Here is a 23318-nt window from a genome sequence, read left to right as displayed (position 1 = left end):
TGAACAATACCCTCCTGAAAAAAGACTGGGTTATAGAAGACATCAAGGAGGGAATAAGGAAATTCTTAGAAAGCAACGAAAATGAAAATACTTCCTATCAAAACCTCTGGGACACAGCAAAAGCAGTGCTCAGAGGCCAATTTATATCGATAAATGCACACATACAAAAAGAAGAAAGAGCCAAAATCAGAGAACTGTCCCTACAACTTGAACAAATAGAAAGTGAGCAACAAAAGAACCCATCAGGCACCAGAAGAAAACAAATAATAAAAATTAGAGCTGAACTAAATGAATTAGAGAACAGAAAAACAATTGAAGAATTAACAAAGCCAAAAGCTGGATCTTTGAAAAAATTAACAAAATTGATAAACCATTGACTAGACTGACAAAAGAAAAACAGGAAAGGAAACAAATAACCCGAATAAGAAACGAGAAGGACCACATCACAACAGAGCCAAATGAAATTAAAAGAATCATTTCAGATTACTACGAAAAATTGTACTCTAACAAATTTGAAAACCTAGAAGAAATGGATAAATTCTTGGAAAAATACTACCTACCTAAACTAACACATTCAGAAGTAGAACAACTAAATAGACCCATAACAAAAAAAGAGATTGAAACGGTAATCAAAAAACTTCCAACAAAAAAAAGTTCTGGCCCAGACGGCTTCACTGCAGAGTTCTACCAAACCGTCAGAGAAGATTTAACACCACTACTACTGAAAGTATTTCAAAGCATAGAAAATGACGGAATACTACCCAACTCATTCTATGAAGCTACCATCTCCCTGATACCAAAACCAGGTAAAGACATTACAAAAAAAGAAAATTTTAGACCTATATCCCTCATGAACATAGATGCAAAAATCCTCAACAAAATTCTAGCCAATAGAATCCAACAACACATCAAAAAAATAATTCACCATGATCAAGTGGGATTTATACCAGGTATGCAAGGCTGGTTTAATATCAGAAAAACCATTAATGTAATCCATCACATAAATAAAACAAAAGATAAAAACCACATGATCTTATCAATAGATGCAGAAAAGGCATTTGACAAAGTTCAACACCCATTTATGATAAAAACTCTTACCAAAATAGGAATTGAAGGAAAATTCCTCAACATAATAAAGGGCATCTACGCAAAGCCAACAGCCAATATCACTCTAAATGGAGAGAACCTGAAAGCATTTCCCTTGAGAACGGGAATCAGACAAGGATGCCGTTTATCACCGCTCTTATTCAACATCGTACTTGAAGTCCTAGCCAGGGCAATTAGGCTAGACAACGAAATAAAGGGTATCCAGATTGGCAAGGAAGAAGAAAAGCTATCACTATTTGCAGATGACAGGATCGTATACATGGAAAACTCTAAGGAATCCTCCAGAAAACTACTGAAACTAATAGAAGAGTTTGGCAGAGTCTCAGGTTATAAAATAAACATACAAAAATCACTTGGATTCCTCTACATCAACAAAAAGAACACCGAAGGGGAAATAACCAAATCAATACCATTCACAGTAGCCCCCAAGAAGATAAAATACTTAGGAATAAATCTTACCAAGGATGTAAAAGACCTATACAAAGAAAACTATAAAACTCTGCTACAAGAAACTCAAAAGGACATACTTAAGTGGAAAAACATACCTTGCTCATGGATAGGAAGACTTAACATAGTAAAAATTTCTATTCTACCAAAAGCCATCTATACATATAACGCACTTCCAATCCAAATACCAATGCCATATTTTAAGGGGAAAGAGAAACAAATCACTAATTTCATATGGAAGGGAAAGAACCCCCGGATAAGCAAAGCATTACTGAAAAAGAAGAAGAAAGTGGGAGGCCTCACTCTACCTGATTTCAGAACCTATTATACAGCTACAGTAGTCAAAACAGCCTGGTACTGGTACAACGACAGGCACATAGACCAATGGAACAGAATTGAGAACCCAGATATAAATCCATCCATGTATGAGCAGCTGATATTTGACAAAGGACCAGTGTCAGTCAATTGGGGAAATGATAGTCTTTTTAACAAATGGTGCTGGCATAACTGGATATCCATTTGCAAAAGAATGAAACAGGACCCATACCTCACACCATGCACTAAAACTAACTCCAAGTGGATCAAAGACTTAAACATAAAGTCTAAAACGATAAAGATCATGGAAGAAAAAATAGGGACAACCCTAGGAGCCCTAATACAGGGCATAAACAGAATACAAAACATTACCAAAAATGATGAAGAGAAACCATATAACTGGGAGCTCCTAAAAATCAAACACCTATGCTCATCTAAAGACTTCACCAAAAGAGTAAAAAGACCACCTACAGACTGGGAAAGAATATTCAGCTATGACATCTCAGACCAGCGCCTGATCTCTAAAATCTACATGACTGTGTCAAAACTCAACCACAAAAAGACAAACAACCCAATCAAGAAGTGGGCAAAGGATATGAACACACATTTCACTAAAGAAGATATTCAGGCAGCCAACAGATACATGAGAAAATGCTCCCGATCATTAGCCATTAGAGAAATGCAAATTAAAACTACGATGAGATTCCATCTCACACCAACTAGACTGGCATTAATCCAAAAAACACAAAATAATAAATGTTGGAGAGGCTGCGGAGAGATTGGAACTCTCACACACTGCTGGTGGGATTGTAAAATGGTACAAACACTTTGGAAATCCATCTGGCATTATCTTAAACAGTTAGAAATAGAACTACCATACAACCCAGAAATCCCACTCCTCGGAATATACCCTAGAGATACAAGAGTCTTCACACAAACAGATATATGCACACCCATGTTTATTGCAGCTCTGTTTACAATAGCAAAAAGCTGGAAGCAACCAAGGTGTCCGTCAACGGATGAATGGGTAAATAAATTGTGGTATATTCACACAATGGAATACTACGCATCGATAAAGAACAGTGACAAATCTCTGAAACATTTCATAACATGGAGGAATCTGGAAGGCATTATGCTGAGCGAAATGAGTCAGAGGCAAAAGGACAAATATTGTATAAGACCTCTATTATAAGATCTTGAGAAATAGAAAAAACAGAGAAGAACACATACTTTTGTGGTTACAAAGGGGGGAGGGAGGGAGGGAGGGAGAGGGTTTTTTTATTGATCAATCAGTAGATAAGAACTGCTTTGGGTGAAGGGAAAGACAACACTCAATACAAGGAAGATCAGTCTAACAGGACTGGACTAAAAGCAAAGAGGTTTCCGGGATAAAATGAATGCTTCAAAGGTCAGCGGAGCAGGGGCTGGGGTCTGGGGAACATGGTTTGAGGGGACTTCTAAGTCAATGGGCAAAACAATTCTATTATGAAAACATTCTGCATCCCACTTTGAAATGTGGCGTCTGGGGTCCTAAATGCTAACAAGCGTCCATCTAAGATACATCATTTGGTCTCAACCCACCTGGAGCAAAGGAAAATGAAGAACACCAAGGTCACACAACAACTAAGAACCCAAGAGACAGAAAGGGCCACATGAACCGGAGACCTACATCATCCTGAGACCAGAAGAACTAGTTGGTGCCCGGCCACAATCGATGACTGCCCTGTCAGGAAGCACAACAGAGAACTCCTGAGGGAGCAGGAGATCAGTGGGATACAGACCCCAAATTCTCATAAAAAGACCATACCTAATGGTCTAACTGCGACTAGAGGAATCCCGGCGGCAATGCTCCCCAGACCTTCTGTTGGCACAGGACGGGAACCATCCCCGAAGATAACTCATCAGACATGAAAGGGACTGGTCAGCGGGGGGGAGAGAGATGCTGATGAAGAGTGAGCTAATTAAATCAGGTGGACACTGGAGAGTGTGTTGGCAACTCTTGACTGGAGGGGGGATGGGAAGATAGAGAGAGAGGGAAGACGGCAAAATTGGCACGAAATGAGAGACTGAAAGGGCTGACTCAATAGGGGGAGAGCAAGTGGGAGAAGGGAGTAAGATGTATGTAAACTTACATGTGACAGACTGATTGGAATTGTAAATGTTCACTTGAAGCTTAATAAAAGTTAATTAAAAAAAAAAATAAGAATGTGACACCATTCCTCTTCAATTTGTCATTCCCAGAATAGTAGACCGTATGATTGTCTGATTCAAAAATGACCAATATCAGTTTATTTCAGCTCACTAATGCCTAGGATATCCATCTTTATGCAGTTCATTTCATTTTTGACTCCCAATTTTCCTAGATTTATACTTCGTACATTCCACATTCCTATCATTAACGAATGTTTGCAGCTGTTCCTTTACATTTTGCATTTGCCACATGAGCAGTTGAAGGTCCTGAAAACTTGACTCCATCCATATCATTAAGGTCAACTCTACTTTTAGGGGGCAGTTCTTCCCTAGTAGTATTCTGAGTGCCTTCCAACCTGAGGGGCTCATCTTCGGCCACTATATCAGACAATCTTCTGCTGCTATTCATAAGGTTTTCACTGGCTAATTTTTTAGAAACAGACTACCAAGTCCTTCTTCCTAGACTGTCTTATTCTGGAAGCTCTGCTGAAACCTGTCCACCATGGGTGACCTTGCTGGTATTTGAAATACTGATGGCATAGCTTCCAGTATCACAGCAACACGCAAGCCACTACGGTACAACAAACTGCCAGATGTCTCACCGTATGTTGGAGTAATTTTAATATCATTAAATAAAGCTAATGATTTTTTTCATACAAAGCTGGCACATTTTTTATTAGACTTATTCCTAGGAACTTTATACTTTTGTTAACATTACAAATGGAAAGTATACGTAAATTACGTTATTTAGAAATCAATGACTTTTTAAAATTAAATTTCTACTGAATTAAACATACATACAGAAAAATACAGAAATAACAACTGCACAGCCCAAGGAATTATCATAAAGTGAACTTGCCCGTATGACCACCATCCACATAAAAATAGGACATTGCCAGCTCCCAAGAATTTCTCACTATCAAAACCAATTACCAACCTCCTCTCCAAAAGTAACCACTATCCCAATTTCTATCTCCATTTTTTTGGCTGGTTGTGAATGATATATAAGCAGAAACATACATTGTATATACTTTTTGTATATGTCTCTCTCAGTATTTTGTTTGTGAGATTCATCCACATTGTTGCATTTAGCTGTAGTTCATTATTTTTCATTCCTTCTAGTATTACACTGTATGAATATAACACAATTTATCTGTTCTTCTGTTGCTGTTGTGCGCCTTCAAGTCAATTTCGACTCATAACAGCACTCTAGTACAGAGCAGAACTGCCCTATAGGGTTTTCTAGACTATAACATTCCGGGGAGCAGATCAACAGGTCTTTTCTTCTGTGGAGCAGCTGGTGGATTTCTGCTACCAACTTTTGGGTTAGCCAAGTGCTTTACCCATTGTGCCACCAGGGCCCCTATTCTACTGTTAGTGGTTATTTATATCTCCGGCTATTACAAATAAAACTGCTATGAAAATTTTGTTTATACGTCTTTTGGTAAGAATATATATATGTATTTATGCTGGCTATTTTTTTTTATTACAAATAAAGTTGCTATGAACATTTTTGCATGTCTTTTGGTGCTCACATGTCCCTAGTTTTCTAAAGTGGCTGCAAAAACGTACATTCCCTCCATCAGCATAAATGTAAGAGAGTTCTACTTTTCCACATCTTCCAATGGTTGCTATTATCAGTCTTTTCATTCTAGCCATTCTAGTGGGTGCTTTATGGTACACTGTTGTGATTTTAAATTGTATTTCCCTTATCACTTATGAATTTAATAAATTGTCATATTTATCACCTAGCTGAATATCCTACTTTGTGAAATGCTTATTCATTTGCCCTTTTTTTTTTTCTATCCAGTTGTCTGTTTTACTTTATTAATCTGTAGGAGGAGTTCTTACTGTTGTGGATGCAGACTTACCTTCTGTCAGTTATGTGCACTGATGGTCTTCGTACTCTGTGGAATACCTGTTTGCACATTAAATTACATCTCTTGATGAACAGAAGTTCTCGATTTTAATACTGACAACTTACTAATTTCATCCTTTATACCAAGCACTTTTTGCGTCCCCTTTGAGAAATCACTCCCTATCCCAAGGTCATGACGATAGTCTCCAATGTTAACTTCTAGAAGCTTTGCTGTTTTACATTCACACTTAGAACTACATTCCACTAGAAATTGATTTTCATGAAGTTGGAATTTCCCTTCCTGTCTTAGTTACCTACTGCTGCTGTAACACCATTGCCACAAGTAAGTGACTTTAAAGAACATAAATTTTATTTTCTCACAGTTTAAGAGATTAGAATTCCAAATTCAGGGTATGGCTCTAAAGGGAAGTCATCTATGTCTATTTCAGCTTCAAGTAGCTTCCAGCAGTCCTTGGCATTCTGGGCTTGTAAATGCATCTGCCATTTGTGTTTATCTTCACGTGGCGTCTTGCCCCTCTGTGTGTGTGTGTGTGTGTGTGTGTGTGCGCATCCTTGTCTGTTCTGCTCTTTTTTTATATAGCTAGAAGTGATTATATTTAGAATCCAGTCTACTCTGGTATGACCTCATTAACATACCAGAGAAAATCCTACTTCCAAACAGGGTCATATTTATAGGTACACGCGTTAGAACTTCTACATTTTTGTGGGGAGGAACACAATTCGATCCATAACACTTCCTCTATTTAGGTCTTTTTAAATTTTCCTTAAAAAATGTTTTAGAGTTTTCTATTTAAAATGTCTGCATTTCTTCCATTATATTAACTTCTATGTATTTGATTTTTTTATAATATTAAAAATGGCAGTGTTTCCAATTTCATTTTCTAATTGTTCTTGACATTTACAAATATATTGATTATTTATGATGACCTGGTTGCAATGGCTTTGTTAAATTCACTTATATTCTAATGACTAATCTGTAGATTGTTTTCAACTTAGTACATATACAATTAAGTCATCTTTAAAAAATAAGATGTATTTTCTTCCTTTCTAAGTCTTATACCTTCTATTCCTTTTTATTGCCTTATTTTCTGTAACTGTCCACTTCAAGAATGAAAATGCAAAAAACAAAGAGCAATTTTTTTTTTTTTTAAGGGCAGGCATTGTGTTATCAGGTTCTTTGTCCAAAGATCTCTTTCATTTACCCTTCTTTCCACTCCAAATTAAAGATTTCCAACCAAACTATTATTTCTCAGCCAACATACTTCAACAGTTTCTCTGGGTTTCAAATCTGGACCATGCAATCAGTCACTTCACAATACTGTCCTGCTTTCTAGAATTCCTAGCCTTTTTGATTTTTGCTATATCAATCTTCAAGTCTAATATTACCAATTAAAATGAAAACTAAAGCTATTAAATGTAATATTCATGGTAACCACTAAGAAAATATATTTGAAAAAATACATAAATGGAAAGGGGAAAGGAACCAAAAAGGCTCACTACAATAAACCAATGAAGCACAAAAGAAAGCAGTACTAAAAGACAAAGATGACTTAAGACACACGAAAAACAGATAAGAAAATGGCACAAGTAAGTCACTTCTTATCCAGTAATTACAGTGAATATGAATGGACTAAATGCTCCAATCAAAAGGCAAAGAGTGGCAGAACAGATTTTAAAAAAATGATCCAACTATAAGCTGTTTACAAGAGACACATGTTAAACCCAAAGACACAAATAGGTTGAAAGTGAAAGGATGGAGAAAAAAATATTTCATGTACGTAACAACCAAAAGAGAGCTGGGATGGCAGTCTTAGTGTCAGACAAAGTAGACTTTAAGACAAAATCTGACAGAAGACATAAATATGGACATTATATAACGGTAAATGAGTCAATCAATCAAGATTTCACAATCATAAATACATATGGACCCAACATCAGGGCACCTAACTACATAACGCAAATACTGATAGAATTGAAGGGAGAAATAGATAGTACTAAAATAATAGTTGGAGACTTCAATACACCACTTTCAATACTGGACAAAACATCCCGAAAGGTCAACAAGCAAACAGAGAACCTGAATGCCACTACAAAACAATTAGACTTAACAGACAAATATATAGAACACTCTACCCAAAAACAGTACAATATATACATTCAGCGCGAATGCACGTGGATCATTCTCAAGGGTAGACCACATTTTAGATCACAAAGAAAGTTTTAATAAATTTAAAAACACTGAAATCACACAAAGCGTTTTCTCTGACCACAACGGAGTGAAGCTAGACATCAATAACAGAAAAAAAACTTAGAAAATATACAAACAGAAATTAAACAACACGTTATTAAACCACTAATGAGTCAAGGAAAAAATCAAAAGAGAAATTACAAATTTCTTAGAGTCAAAGGAAAATGAAAGCAGAACAAAGCAAAAACTATGGGATGAAGTGAAGGCAGCACTCAGAGGGAAACTTAGAGGAATAAATACTTACATAAAAAATGAAGAAAGACCTCAAATTAACAGCCCAACTCAACTACTCCAGAAATTAGAAACAAAAGAGCAAATTAAGCTTAAATCTAGCAGAAAAAAAAGGAAATAACAAAGATCAGAACATAAATAAATAAAATAGAAAACAGAAAAAACAGAGACAATCAACAAAACCAAGAGTTAGTTCTTTGAAAAGATCAATAAAATTGACAAACCTTTAGCTAGACTGACAAAGAAAAGATGTAATAAGATAAACAAAAAATGAAAAAGAAGCATCACAACTGACTCTACAAAAATAAAGAGAATTATGACAGAATATTATTACCAACTACAAGGCAAAAAATATTGACAACCTAGATGAAATGGACAAATTCTTAGAAGCACACAACCCACCCAAACCCACTCCAGGAAAAGAGTAAGTGTCAACACATCCATAACAAGTGAAGAGATAGAATCAATGATTGAAACCCTCCCAACAACAACAACAACAAAAAGTCCTGGACCAGATGGCTTCACTGGGGAATTCTACCAAACATTTAGAAAAGAATTCACACCAATACTGCTTAAACACTTCCAAAATTTAGAGAAGGATGGAATACTCCCTAACTCTTTCTATGAAGCAAACATAACGCTGATACTCAAACCAGACAAAGACACCACAAAAAAAGAAAACTACAGGCCAATATCTCTTATGAACATTGTTGTTGTTAGATGCCATCAAGTTGATTCCAACTCATAGTGACCCTTTGTACAACAGAAAAAAACACTGCCTGGGGTCCTATACCATCCTCACAATCGTTGTTATACTTGAGCCCATTGTTGCAGTCACTGTGTCAATCCATCTCATTAAGGGCCTTCCTCTTTTTCACTGACTCTCTACTTTACCAAGCATGATGTCCTTCTCCAGGGACTGATCCCTCCTGATAACACATCCAAAGTATGTGAGACGTAGTCTCACCATCCTTGCTTCTAAGGAGCATTCTGGTCGTACTTCCTCCAAGACAGATTTATTCGTTCTTTTGGCAGTACACGGCATATTCAATATTCTTCTCCAATGCCACAATTCAAAGGCATCAATTCGTCTTCTGTCTTCCTTATTCATCATCCAGCTTTCACATGCATATGAGGCAACTGAAGACAACATGGCTTGGGTCAGGCACACGTTAGTCTTGAAGGTGACACCTTTGCTTTTCAACATTTTAAAGAGGTCTTTTGCAGCAGATCTGCCCAATGCAACGTGTCTTTTGATTTCTTGACTGCTGTTCCCATGATTGTTGACTGTGGATCCAAGTAAAATGAAATCCCTGGCAGCTTCAATCTCTTCTCCGTTTATCACGATGTTGCTTACTGGTCCAGTTGTGAGGACTTCTGTTTTCTTTCTGTTGAGATGTAATCCATATTGAAGGCTGTGGTCTTTGATCTTCATCAGTAAGTGCTTCAAGTCCTCTTCGCTTTCACCAAGTAAGGTTGTGCTATCTACATAATGCAGGTTGTTAATTCATCTTCCTCCAATCCTGAAGCTGCATTCTCCTTCATATAGTTCAGCTTCTTGGATTATTTGCTCAACATACAGATTGACCAGGTATGGTGAAAGAATACAACCCTGACTCACACCTTTCCTGACTTTTAACCATGCAGTATCCCCTTGTTCTGTTCAAACAACTGTCTCTTGATGCATGTACAGGTTCCTCATGAGCACATTAGGTGTTCTGGAATGCCCATTCTTTGCAACATTATCCATAATTTGTTATGATCCACACAGTTGAATGCCTTTGCATAGACCATAAAACACAAATAAACATCTTTCTGATATTCTTTGCTTTCAGCCAGGATCCATCTGACAACAGCAATAATATCCCTGGCTCCATGTCCTCTTCTGATTCTGGCCCGAATTTCTGGCGGGTCCCTGTCGATATACTGGGACCCACTTTTGAGTGATCTTTCACAAAATTTTACTTGCATGTGATATTAATAATATTGTTGGCAATTTCCACATTTGGTTGGATCACCTTTCTTTGGAATAGGCATGAATATAGATTTCTTCCAGTCAATTGGCGAGGTAGCTGTCCGCCAAATTTCTTGGCATAGACAAGTGAGCACTTCCAGGTCTACATCCATTTGCTGAAACATCTCAATTGGTATTCCATCAATTTCCAGAGCCTTGTTTTTTGTCAATGACTTAGTGTAGCTTGGATATCTTCCTTCAGTATCATATACTGATTGTATACTACCACCTGAAATGGCTGAACGTCAAGCGATTCTTTTTGGTATAACAACTCTGTGTATTCCTTCCATCTTCTTTTCATGCTTTCTGCATCATTTAATATTTTCCCCATAGAATCTTTCACTACTGCAACTCAAGGCTTGAATTTTTTCTTCAGTTCTTTCAGCTTGAGAAATGCCAAGCATGTTCTTCCCTTTTGGTTTTCTACCTCCAGATCTTTGCACATGCCATTATAATACTTTACTTTGTCTTCTCAAGCTACCCTTTGAAACTTTCTGTTCAGCTCTTTCACTTTATCATTTCTTCCTTTTGCTTTAACTACTCGATATTCAAGAGCAAGTCTCAGTCTCTTCTGACATCCATTTTGGCCTTTTCTATCTTTCTTGTCTTTTTAATGACCTCTTGCTTTCTTCATGTATGATGTCCTTGATGTCATTACACAACTCGTCTGGTTTTCGGTCATCAGTGTTCAATGCATCAAATCTGTTCTTGAGATGGTCTCTAAATTCAGATGGGATATACTCAAGGTCATACTTCGGCTCTTGTGGATTTGTTCTAATTTTCTTCATATTTTTTATGAATATAGATGCAAAAGTTTTCAACAAAATACTAGTGAATAGAATCCAACACCATATAAAAAGAGTCATATAGCATGAACAAGTGGGATTTATTCCAAGAAAGCAAGGATTGTTCAACATTAGAAAATCAATCAACGTAATACACCACATCAATAGAACAAAAGAAAAGAACCACATGATTATCTCTAAGATTTTATCAAATGCTTTTTCTGCATTCAAACACCCTTTCTTGATGTAAATCCTAAAGAAGACTGAAATAGAAAGGAAATTCCTCAATATGATTCAGGGCATATACAAAAAGCCAACAGCCAATATTATACTTAATAGAAAAAGACTGGGAGCTTTCCCCTCGAAATCAGGAAGAAGACAAGGGTATCCACTCTCATCACTTCTATTCACTATTGTATTAAAAGTCTTAGCCAGAGCAACAACACAAGAAAGAGAAATAAAAGGTATCCAGATCAGAAAAGAAGAAGTAAAATTATCTCTATTCGCAGATGATATGATCCTATATATAGAAAATCCCAAAGAAGGCACAAGAAAACTTCTAGAGCTAATAAAGGAATTTAGCAAAGTTTCAGGGCACAAGATCAACAAACAAAAATCAGTTAGGTTTCTATACACCAGTAATGAGAAAAATGAAAGGGAAACTAGGGAAACAATTCCATTTACAATAGCATCTAAGAATAAAACACCTGGGAATAAATCTAATGCAGTGTGATGAACCACTTTTGTGTGGACTTTCTCACCATGGTCTTATAACTGTCACCCAAGTGATTGGGTAAAAAATGGGTAAAAAAAATAGGTAGGACTGTGCAAATAGGGTAATTGTGGCCCACCAAGGGGACTGGTCAGCTTTACCTTCCTGGTAGACTTGAAATGAGCCATCCCTGAGGTGGGAAATAGAGGATCCCAGCACCACCAAGGAAGAACATCCAGGAGCAGAGATTGCATCCTTTGGACCCGGGATCCCTGCACTGAGAAGCTCGTAGACCCTGGAGACAGGCAAAGAGCTGTAACACTGAAGATGGCAAGATGCAGTGGCAGAGAAATGGCAGCAGGAGAGACTGGCAGGAGATGACACAGCGGGCTTCCCAGCCCACAGCATGAGAAAGCTGAGTGCCTTCAGGCAGGAAGCTTGAAGGACTAGTAGGGTGCATCCAGGCACTTGATGGAGCTACATCGGCCAACCCATGGAGCTAGAGCTGAGCACTTCTGGGCCAATGCTTGCTGGTGAAGTGGGGTGCCACTGGGTACTTACCAGCAGAACTAAAAGAGCTTTTTAACACTTGCCTGAGCAGGGAAAAAGCCAAGGGCCAGTGAGAGGTGTGCCTGCAGTATTGCTGGAAAGAGTCTGTGCTGATGGAAGAACTGTATCCTGAGTGTTCCTGAGCCTGAATTGTAACCTGTTACTTTGCTAATAAACTTCATAATCATGAGTATTGTCTGTGAGTTCTATGTAGCCATTGCAATGAGTTATCGAACCCGGTACAAAAGTAGAGTATGGTGGGAGGGACAGTTGGTGCCAGAATTGGTAAAGACGGCTGAGAGAGAAAGTATGTCTGACCTCCACCTCATAGGAATCAGCCTTGGGCTGTTGATGTTGATTCTCCTTCTCCCTTGTGATGTTAGAGGAGGTCAGACTCTAATCCCACACCATTTTTACATCTAATCAGGGACGTGGAGGACTTACACAATGAAAACTAATAAAAAAAAAACTGCTGAAAGAGATTAAAGAAGACTTATTAAATGGAAAGATGTTACATGTTCATGGATTAGAAGACTTAATATTGCTAAGATGTCAATACTACCCAAAGCAATCTATAGATTCAACACAATCCCGGTCAAAATTCCAACAGCCTTCTTTTCAGAAATAGAAAAACCAATACTCAAGTTTATATGGAATGGCAAAAGGCCTCAAACAGTTAAAACAATTGTTGAAAGAGAAGAACAAGGCAGCAGGTCTCACATTTCCTGATTTTAAAATATATTATACAGCTACAGTAATCAAAACAACCTGTTACTGGTTTAACAATAGAAACATAGACCAATGGAATAGAATAGAGAGGCCAGAAATAAACCCACATATTTATGGTCAACTAATTTTTGACAAGAGTGCTAATAAATCCATTCCATGGGGAAAGAAAAGTCTCTTCAATAAATGGTGCTGGGAAAACTGGATTTCCACATGCAGAGAAATGAAATAGAATCTATGCCTCACATCATACACAAAAACAAATTCAAAGTAGATTAAAGACCTAAATGTGCAAACTAAAACCACAAAAATCTTAGAAGAACAAACAGGGGCAACACTGTCAGACCTAGCTTTCAACAATGCATTATCCAATATAATAATAAAAGTATAAACAGCCAAAGACAAAATAATTAAATAGGACCTCATAAAAATTTAAAAAATTTTGTTCATCAAAAGACTTTACCAAAAAAGTGAAAAGACAATCTACCTACTGGAAGAATTATCTTTGGAAACATATATCCAACAAGAATCTAATAACCAAAATATATACGAAACTAACAACTTAACAACAAAAAGACAAATAACCCAATCATAAAAAGCTCAACAGACCTGAACAGACATTTCACCAAAGAGGACATTCAAATGGACACCAAACACACAAAAAGATGCTCAGCATCATTAGCCATCAGAGAGATGCAAATCAAAAGCACAATGAGATACCATTTCATTCCCACTAGGACAGCTAAGATTAAAAAAAAAGGAAAGTAACAAATGTTGGCAAAGATGTGGGGAAATTGAAACCCTTAACCATTGCTGGTGGGAATGCAAAATGGTACATCCCTTGTGGAAAACAGTGTGCCAGTTCCACAAAAAATAGAACTACTATACCAAACCTGTTGCCATCAAGGTGATTCCAACTCATAGTGACCCTAGAACAGAGTAGAACTGCCCACAGAGTTTCCAAGGAGTACCTGGTAGATTTGAACTGCCGACCTTTTGGTCAGCACCCACAGCACTGAACCACTATGCCACCAGAGATTTCAGAACTACCACATGACCCAGTAATGCTGCTCCTACATATATACCCAAAAGACTTGAAAGTAGAGACTGAGACAGAGATTTGTACACCAATGTTCAATGCAACACTATTCACAGTAGCCAAAAGGTAGAAACAACCTAAACGCCATCAACAGATGAATGGATAAGCAAAATGTGATATATACACACAGTGGAATACTACTCAGCCAGTAGGAGAAATGAAGTCTTGATACATACTACAGTATGGATGGAACTTGCAGACATTATGCTGAATGAAATAAGCCAGTCACAAAAGGACAAATCAATACTGAATGACAAGAAAAGGCAAATGTATAGAGACCAAAGTTTATTAGTGGTTACTAGGGCTGGAAGGGAGAAAAAGGAGGATAATGGTGATTGAAAAATCACAGTGACTAAGGGTAGGGTGGCACAGCCAATTACTGCAATTGCTGTCAATAAGCTGTATATCTGTAAAAAGTTGAACTGGCAAAAAGAGAAAGAAAACCAAACTCGTTGCCCTTGAGTCAATTCCGACTCATGACAACCAACGGCTAATATTTCTTGCTTGTTTATGATATGCACAGCATTGTGCTCAGTCCCATGCATTTAATCCTCACAAAAAACCAATGACTCAGATATTATTACTGATTTTAATATCTTTATGGCCTTTTTTTCATACTTTTTTCTATATAATAGGAAAGTAAGAAAAGTTTTTTGAGACGTCTAGGTCAACTGACATAACACAGTTCATAAAGAAAATGTTTTACATCCTACTTTCCTGAGTAGCGTCTGGGGTCTTAAAAGCTTGCAAGAAGCCATCTAAGATACATGTATTGGTCCCAGCCCATTTGGAGCAATGGAGGATGAATAAAACCAAAGACACAAGGAAAATATTACCCCAAAAAACTAAAGGACCACATGAACAACAGCCTCAACCAGCCTGACGCCAGAAGAACTAGATGGTGCACAACTACCCACCACTTACTGCTCTTACAGGAATCATAATAGAGGGTTCCAGACAGAACAGGAGAAAAACGTAGAACAAAATTCAAATTCACAAAAAAAAGACCAGACTTACTGGTCTGACACAGGCTGAAGGAACCCCTGAGACTATGGTCCCCAGATACCCTGCTAACTCAGAACTGAAGCCATTCCCAAAGCCCACTTTTCAAAATAAGACAGGCCTGTAAAACAAAGGGTAACATAGGACAGCAAAGTGCTTCTTAGTTCAATCAAGTATACAAAGCCAAATGGGCAACTCTGCCCAAAGGCAAGACTGGAAGGCAGGGAGGAACAGGAAAAACGGGATGAATGGACATAGGGAACCTGGGGTGGAAAAGGGGAGAGCTCTGATACATTGCAGGGATTGCAACCAATGTCACAGAACAATTTGTGCATAAATTTTTGAATGAGAAACTAATTTGCGCTGTAAACTCTCACCTAAAGCACAATAAAACTTAAGAAAAAAAATAAAAGAAATAGTCTAAGTAGAAGGACGCACTGGGTTTGGGTAAGTAGAAGGAAATACCTATTAAAGTCATTGTTTTAAACAAAACTATTTTCTTTATTGTTGCTTAAGGTTAAGAGCTCAGCTGCTAACCAAAAGGGTCAGCAACTCAACTCCACCAACTGCTCCTTGGAAACTTTACGGAGCAGTTCTACTCTGTCTTATAGGGTAGCTATGAGTCTGAATCAATTGACTCAACAGCAATGGGTTTTTAATGTATAAATGCAAAGTTACTAGAAATTGTTAATAAAATATTTCATTATTCTTAAATAGTATAAAATCTCAAAAAAAGTTTTTTAAACTAAATAATTCTTGAGTTAGAACTTTATTAGAAAATCTATACATTTGTAAATGTACACAGTATACGGTTATCCATCTAGAGTTCAAGGAAAAAATATGGCAGGTGAAAGACAAGTAGAAAATTTCTCATCACTGAAAAATAAAGTCCATTTGAAATATGCTTAAATGTATCCAAGGAGGAAAAACAGCACATGCTAATCTGTTCTTTGCATGAATTTTTCAGCACCCATTAAAATGGAGAATTTCATCTTTATGCCCTTTCTGTTCTCTTTTTTGCTGAAATCCTCTTAAGGTATCTACAATTATTTGCGACACCTATAATTTTTCCTTTTGACATATGAATAGTTTTCTGGTTGGAGCTATATTAAGGTCATACATGCACAACAGGTAAGATGAAAAAAAGACAAAGAGTCTATTGGGCCCCTGACAAGCCCTTTTGAGTGGCTTTGAAAAAAAAAAAAGCATTAACTCCATTTTTTTTCCCATTATGATATAATAATCCCACCAACTGCCTCTAAGAATTGTGTGAATTAATGTGATAAAATAATTTTAGTTCCTTCAAAGCAGGTACCCTAAAAATAGTGATGTTGTTTCATACTGTTCCATTAACTTTGGACCTCCTTATTTTAAAAAGATAGAAAATATAAAAGAAAGGAACAAAAAAAAACATAGTTTATATTCTAACCACTCGCTCTTAAGAAAAGATTATTTTTTGGTGCATATCTTTACATTACAATCTGTATGTCTGCCATTTCTTGAGAAACAACATTGAAAATTTAAAAATAGGAGGCGGAGCCAAGACGGCAGAATAGACAGACGCTTCTGGTGAGCCCTCTTTACAACAAAGATCTGAAAAAACAAGTGAAACGAGTGTAGTTTTGACAAGCTGGGAGCCCTCAGCATCAAAGGCAAGCTTAGACAACGAACTGAGGGGCAGGGGGAGGAAGAGACTGTTCAGAAGTGGAGAGGAGTTGCTGGACCTGAATCATGGGGAACACTCAGGCACCATTCCCAGAGCGGCGGTGCTGGTGGCAGTGGACCGATACTAGCATTCCATCGCAGTTTCCTCAGGGAGAAGCAGCGAGCCACACAGCCTACTCACACCTCCAGAGCCTGAGAAGAACGGCGCTCTCGGCAAAACCTAAATACTTGCGTATATTTTACCGCGCCCCACCCCCAACCCGTAGCCGGCTTCAGCAGCTGAATCCCTGGGCCTGAGATAGGCCCTGTTGAGCACCTAGAGCCATCCTCCCAGCCTTGAGGAAGGAAAAATTTGCAACTGGGGGGAACAGATAATTTGCTAGCTCCATTAACCAGGGGAGCTCAGGGCAGAAGGGGCTCTTCTCCAGGCACAAACCACCTGTGGACCTTGAGCACCTTTCCCTTCTGCATGGACTTGTGTGGGCCTATTTCAGGAGAACAGGGCCCTGTTGGCAAACTCCAACCATTTCAGCTATGCAGTAGAGAGGTGGGTGTTTGAAGTTTGACATTGCTTTGTCTGTTAAACAAGGTCCTCACCAACCCACATCAGGGACCTAAGGACTGGTAGCTCCACTCAGGTCACCCAGCCATCCGTGACAGGGGTCCAAAGATAATTGGTACCTCCCAGTCCTTACAACCAAAAACTTTGGGTGCCCATGGTCCCTCTGGCAGAATCCACCCACTAGCACACTCTAGGGAACAGGGACATGTTTTCCTCAGAGACACTCAGGGGTCAGTTCTCAGCCTCCTGCCTTGTTCAGAGTGTGACCCCTGCTACAATCAGATACTGGTATATACTCCAATCACCCCTCCCCCTCTAAGACTGTAGGACAGAGCCTGTACCATACACTTGGCGATCAGCTACCTGGAAACCTGAGCTGAATTCCTGTAAGAAAACTGAATGGACTTCTAAACTGATATACATGATAACAGCTCTTGCCAGCTGGGGACAGGACGCCAGAGCTCCCAAGGCGAAAATAATCAAGCTAGCTCACTCAAGCAACCCATAGGGGTATAACAAAACAAAACAAAGCAAGCAGCTAAGACACAGTAAGCAAGCATAAACTAATACAATAACTTATAGATGGCTCAGAGACAACAGTCAATATCAAGTCACATAAAAAAACAAACCATGATCATCTCAACAGGCTCTCAAAACAAAGAATCCAGGGATCTTCTCGATGAAAGTGCATTCCTGAAATTACCAGATGCAGAATACAAAAGTTTAATATACAGAACCCTTCAAGACATCAGGAAGGAAATGAGGCAATACACACAACAAGCCAAGGAACACACAGATAAAGCAACTGAAGAAATTAGAAAGATTATTCAGGAACATAATGAAAAGATTAATAAGCTGGAAAAATCCATAGATAGGCAGCAATCAGAAATTCAGAAGATTAACAATAAAATTACAGAATTAGACAACTCAATAGAAAGTCAGAGGAGCAGAATTGAGCAAGTAGAAGCTAGAATTTCTGAACTCGAAGATAAATCACTTGGCACTAATATATTTGAAGAAAAATCAGATAAAAGAATTTAAAAAAATGAAGAAACGTTAAGAATCATGTGGCACTCTATCAAAAGAAACAACCTACGAGTGATTGGAGTACCAGAACAGGGAGGGATAACAGAAAATACAGAGAAAATTGTTGAAGATTTGTTGGCAGAAAACTTCCCTGATATTCTGAAAGATGAGAAGATATCTATCCAAGATGCTCATCGAACACATAAGGTATATCTGAAAAGAACGTCACCAAAACATATAATCAAACTTGCCAAAACCAAAGATAAAGAGAGATTTATAAGAGCAGTGAGGAATAAATGAAAAGTCGCCTACAAAGGAGAGCCAATAAGAATAAGCTCGGACTACTCAGCAGAAACCATGCAGGCAAGAGGGCAATGGGATGACATATTTAAAAAATTGAAGGAAAAAAATTGCCTGCCAAGAATCATATATCCAGCAAAACTGTCTCTTAAATATGGAGGTGAAATTAAGATATTTCTAGATAAACACAAGTTTAGGGAATTCGTAAAAACCAAACCAAAACTACAAGAAATACTAAAAGGAGTTCTTTGGTTAGAAAATCAATAATATCAGGTATTGACCGAAGACTAGAACACTGGGCAGAGCAACCAGAAGTCAACCCAGACAGGGAAATCCCAAAAAACAAAGCAAGATTATTTAAAAAAAAAAGCCCAAAACAGGGTAACAGCGATGTTATTATATAAAAGAAGACAACATTAAAATAATAAACAGGGACTAGGAAATGTAATCACACACCTTCCACGTGGAGAGGAAGATACGGCGATACAAAGAAATAAAAGTTAGGTGTAAATTTAGAAAAAAGGGGTAAATAACAAGGTAACTACAAAGGAGACAAACTATCCTACTCATCAAAATAAAATACAAGGGAAAAATACAGACTCAGCAGAAACAAAATCAACAACAACAAATATGAGGAAAGGACAATATATAATCTACTCAGCACATAAAATTAAGTGGGAAAAAGAAGCTGTCAACAACACACAAAAAAAGACATCAATACGATACCACTAAATTCATACCTATCCATAATTACCCGGAATGTGAATGGACTAAATGCACCAATAAAGAGAGAGAGAGTAGCCGAATGGATTAAAAAACAAGTTCTGTCTATATGCTGCCTTCAAGAGACACACCTTAGAGACACAAACAAACTAAAACTCAAAGGATGGAAAAAAATATATCAAGCAAACAACAATCAAAAAAGAGCAGCAGTGGCAATATTAATTTCTCACAAAATAGGCTTTAAAGTTAAATCTATCAGAAAGGATAAGGAAGGACACTATATAATGATTAAAGGGACAATACACCAAGAAGACATAACCATATTAAATATTTATGCACCCAATGACAGGGCTGCAAGATACATAAAACAAACTCTATCAGCACTGAAAAGTGAGATAGACGGCTACACAATAACAGTAGGACACTTCAACACACCACTTTTGGTGAAGGACAGGACATCCAGAAAGAAGCTCAATAAAGACACAGAAGATATAAATGCCACAATCAACCAACTTGATCTCATAGACATATACAGAACACTCCACCCAACAGCAACCAAGTATACTTTCTTTTCTAGTGCACATGGAACATTCTCTAGAATAGATGACATATTAGGTCATAAAGCAAGCCTTAGCAGAATCCAAAAATACTGAAATATTACAAAGCATCTTCTCTGACCATAAGGCCATGAAAGTGGAATCAATAACAGGAAAAGCAGGGAAAAGAAATCAAACACTTGGAAACTGAACAATACCCTGCTCAAAAAAGACTGGATTATAGAAGACATTAAGGATGGAATAAAGAAATTCAGAGAATCCAATGAGAATGAAAGAACTTCCTATCAGAACCTTTGGCACACAGCAAAAGCGGTGCTCAGAGGCCAATTTATATCAATAAATGCACACATCCAAAAAGAAGAAAGGGCCAAAATCAAAGAATTATCCCTACAACTTGAACAAATAGAAAGAGAGCAACAAAAGAAACCCTCAGGCACCAGAAGAAAACAAATAATAAAAATAATAGCAGAATTAAATCAAATAGAAAACAGAAAAACAATTGAAAGAATTAACAAGACCAAAAGCTGGTGTTTTGAAAAAATCTACAAAATTGATAAACCACTGGCCAAACTGACAAAAGAAAAACAGGAGAGGAAGCAAATAACCAGAATAAGAAATGAAATGAGCAATATTACAACAGACCCAACTGAAATTAAAAGAATCATGTCAGATTACTATGAAAAACTGTACTCAAACAAATTTGAAAACCTAGAAGAAATGGATGAATTCCTAGAAACACACTACCTAACTAAACTAACACAAACAGAGGTAGAACAACTAAATAGACCCATAACAAAAGAAGAGACTGAAAAGGTAATCAAAAAACTCCCAACAAAAAAAAATCCCTGGCCTGGACAGCTTCACTGCAGAGTTCTACCAAACCTTCAGAGAAGAGCTAACTCCACTACTACTAAAGGTATTTCAGAGCATAGAAAGGACGGAATACTACCAAACTCATTCTATGAAGCCTCCATATCCCTGGTACCAAAACCAGGTAAAGACACCACAAGAAAAGAAAATTATAGGCCTATGTCCCTCACGAACGTAGATGCAAAAATCCTCAACAAAATTCTAGCCAATAGAATTCAACAACATATCAAAAAAATAATTCACCATGACCAAGTGGGATTCATACCAGGTGTGCAGGGATGGTTCAACATTAGAAAAACAATGTAATCCACCACATAAATAAAACAAAAGACAAGAATCACATGATTTTACCAATTGATGCAGGAAAGGCATTTGACAAAGCTCAACATCCATTCAGGATAAAAACTCTCAGCAAAATAGGAAGAGAAGGAAAGTTCCTCAACATAATAAAATGCATTTATGCAAAGCCAACAGCTAACATCACCCTAAATGGAGAGAGCCTGAAAGCATTCCCATTGAGATCGGGAACCAGACAAGGATGTCCTTTATCACCACTCTTATTCAACATTGTGTTGGAGGACCTAGCCAGAGCAATTAGGCTAGATAAAGAAATAAAGGGCATCAAGAGTGGCAAGGAAGAAGTAAAAGTATCTCCATTTGCAGATGACATGACCTTTTACACAGAAAACCCTAAGGAATCTTCCAGAAAACTACTGAAACTAATAGAAGCGTTCAGCAGAGTATCGGGATACAAGATAAACATACAAAAATCAGTTGGATTCCTCTACACCAACAAAAAGAACATCGAAGAGGAAATCACCAAATCAATGCCATTCACAGTAGCCACCAAGAAGATAAAATACTTAGGAATAAATCTTACCAGAGATGTAAAGGACTTATACAAGGAAAACTATAGTACACTTCCGCAAGAAACCAAGAGAGACTTACATAAGTGGAAAAACATACCTTGTTCATGGATAGGAAGACTTAACATTATTAAAATGTCTATTCTACCAAAAATGATCTATACATTTAATGCAATTCCAATCCAAATCCCAATGACATTCTTTAAGGAGATGGCGAAACAAATCACCAACTTCATGTGGAAGGGAAAGAGGCCTCAGATAAATAAGGCATTACTGAAAAAGAAGAACAAAGTGGAAGCCCTTACTTTACCTGATTTTAGAAACTATTATACCACCACAGTAGTCAAAACAGCCTGGTACTGGTACAACAACAGATACATGGACCCATGGGACAGAATTGAGAATCCAGACATAAATCCATCCACATATGATTTTGACAAAGGCCCCAAAACAGTTAAATGGGGAAAAGACAGTCTTTTGAACAAATGGTGCCGGTATAACTGGATATCCATCCGCAAAAGAATGAAACAAGACCCATACCTCACTCCATGCACAAAGACAAACTCAAAATGGATCAAAGACCTAAATATAAAATCTAAAACAATAAAGATCATGGAAGAAAAAAATAGGGACAATGTTAGGAGCCCTAATACATGGCATAAACAGTATACAAAACATTATTAAGGATACAGAAGAAAAACTAGATAACCGGGAGCTCCTAAAAATCAAACACCTATCCTCATCCAAAGACTTCACCAAAAGAGTAAAAAGAGTACCTACAGACAAGGAAAAAGTTTTTAGCTATGACATTTTCGATCAGCACCTGATCTTTAAAATCTACATAATACTGCAAAAACTCAACTACAAAAAGACATATTACCCAATTAAAAAATGGGCAAAAGATATGAATACACACTTCACTAAAGAAGACATTCAGGTAGCTAACAGACACATGAGGAAATGCTCACGATCATTAGCCATTAGAGAAATGCAGATCAAAACTACAATGAGATTTCATCTCACTCCAACAAAGCTGGCATTAATCCAAAAAACACAAAATAATAAATGTTGGAAAGGCTGTTGAGAGATCGGAACACTTATACACTGCTGGTGGGAATGTAAAATGGTACGACCACTTCGGAAATCGATTTGCTGCTTCCTTAAAAAGCTAGAAATAGAACTACCATACCATCCAGCAATCCCACTCCTTGGAATATATCCTAGAGAAATAAGAGCCTTTATACAAACAGATATATGCAGACCCATGTTTATTCCAGCACTGTTTAGAACAGCAAAAAGATGGAAGCAACCAAGGTGCCCATCAACGGATGAATGGATAAATAAATTATGGTATATTCACACAATGGAATACTACGCATCGATAAAGAACAGTGAGGAATCTGGGAAACATTTCATAACATGGAGGAACCTGGAAGGCATCATGC

The sequence above is a fragment of the Elephas maximus genome, chromosome 4, assembly GCF_024166365.1.
Source record: "Elephas maximus indicus isolate mEleMax1 chromosome 4, mEleMax1 primary haplotype, whole genome shotgun sequence".
In the NCBI taxonomy this organism is placed as follows: Eukaryota; Metazoa; Chordata; class Mammalia; order Proboscidea; family Elephantidae; genus Elephas; species Elephas maximus.
Note: the sequence above shows the minus strand (reverse complement) of the source record.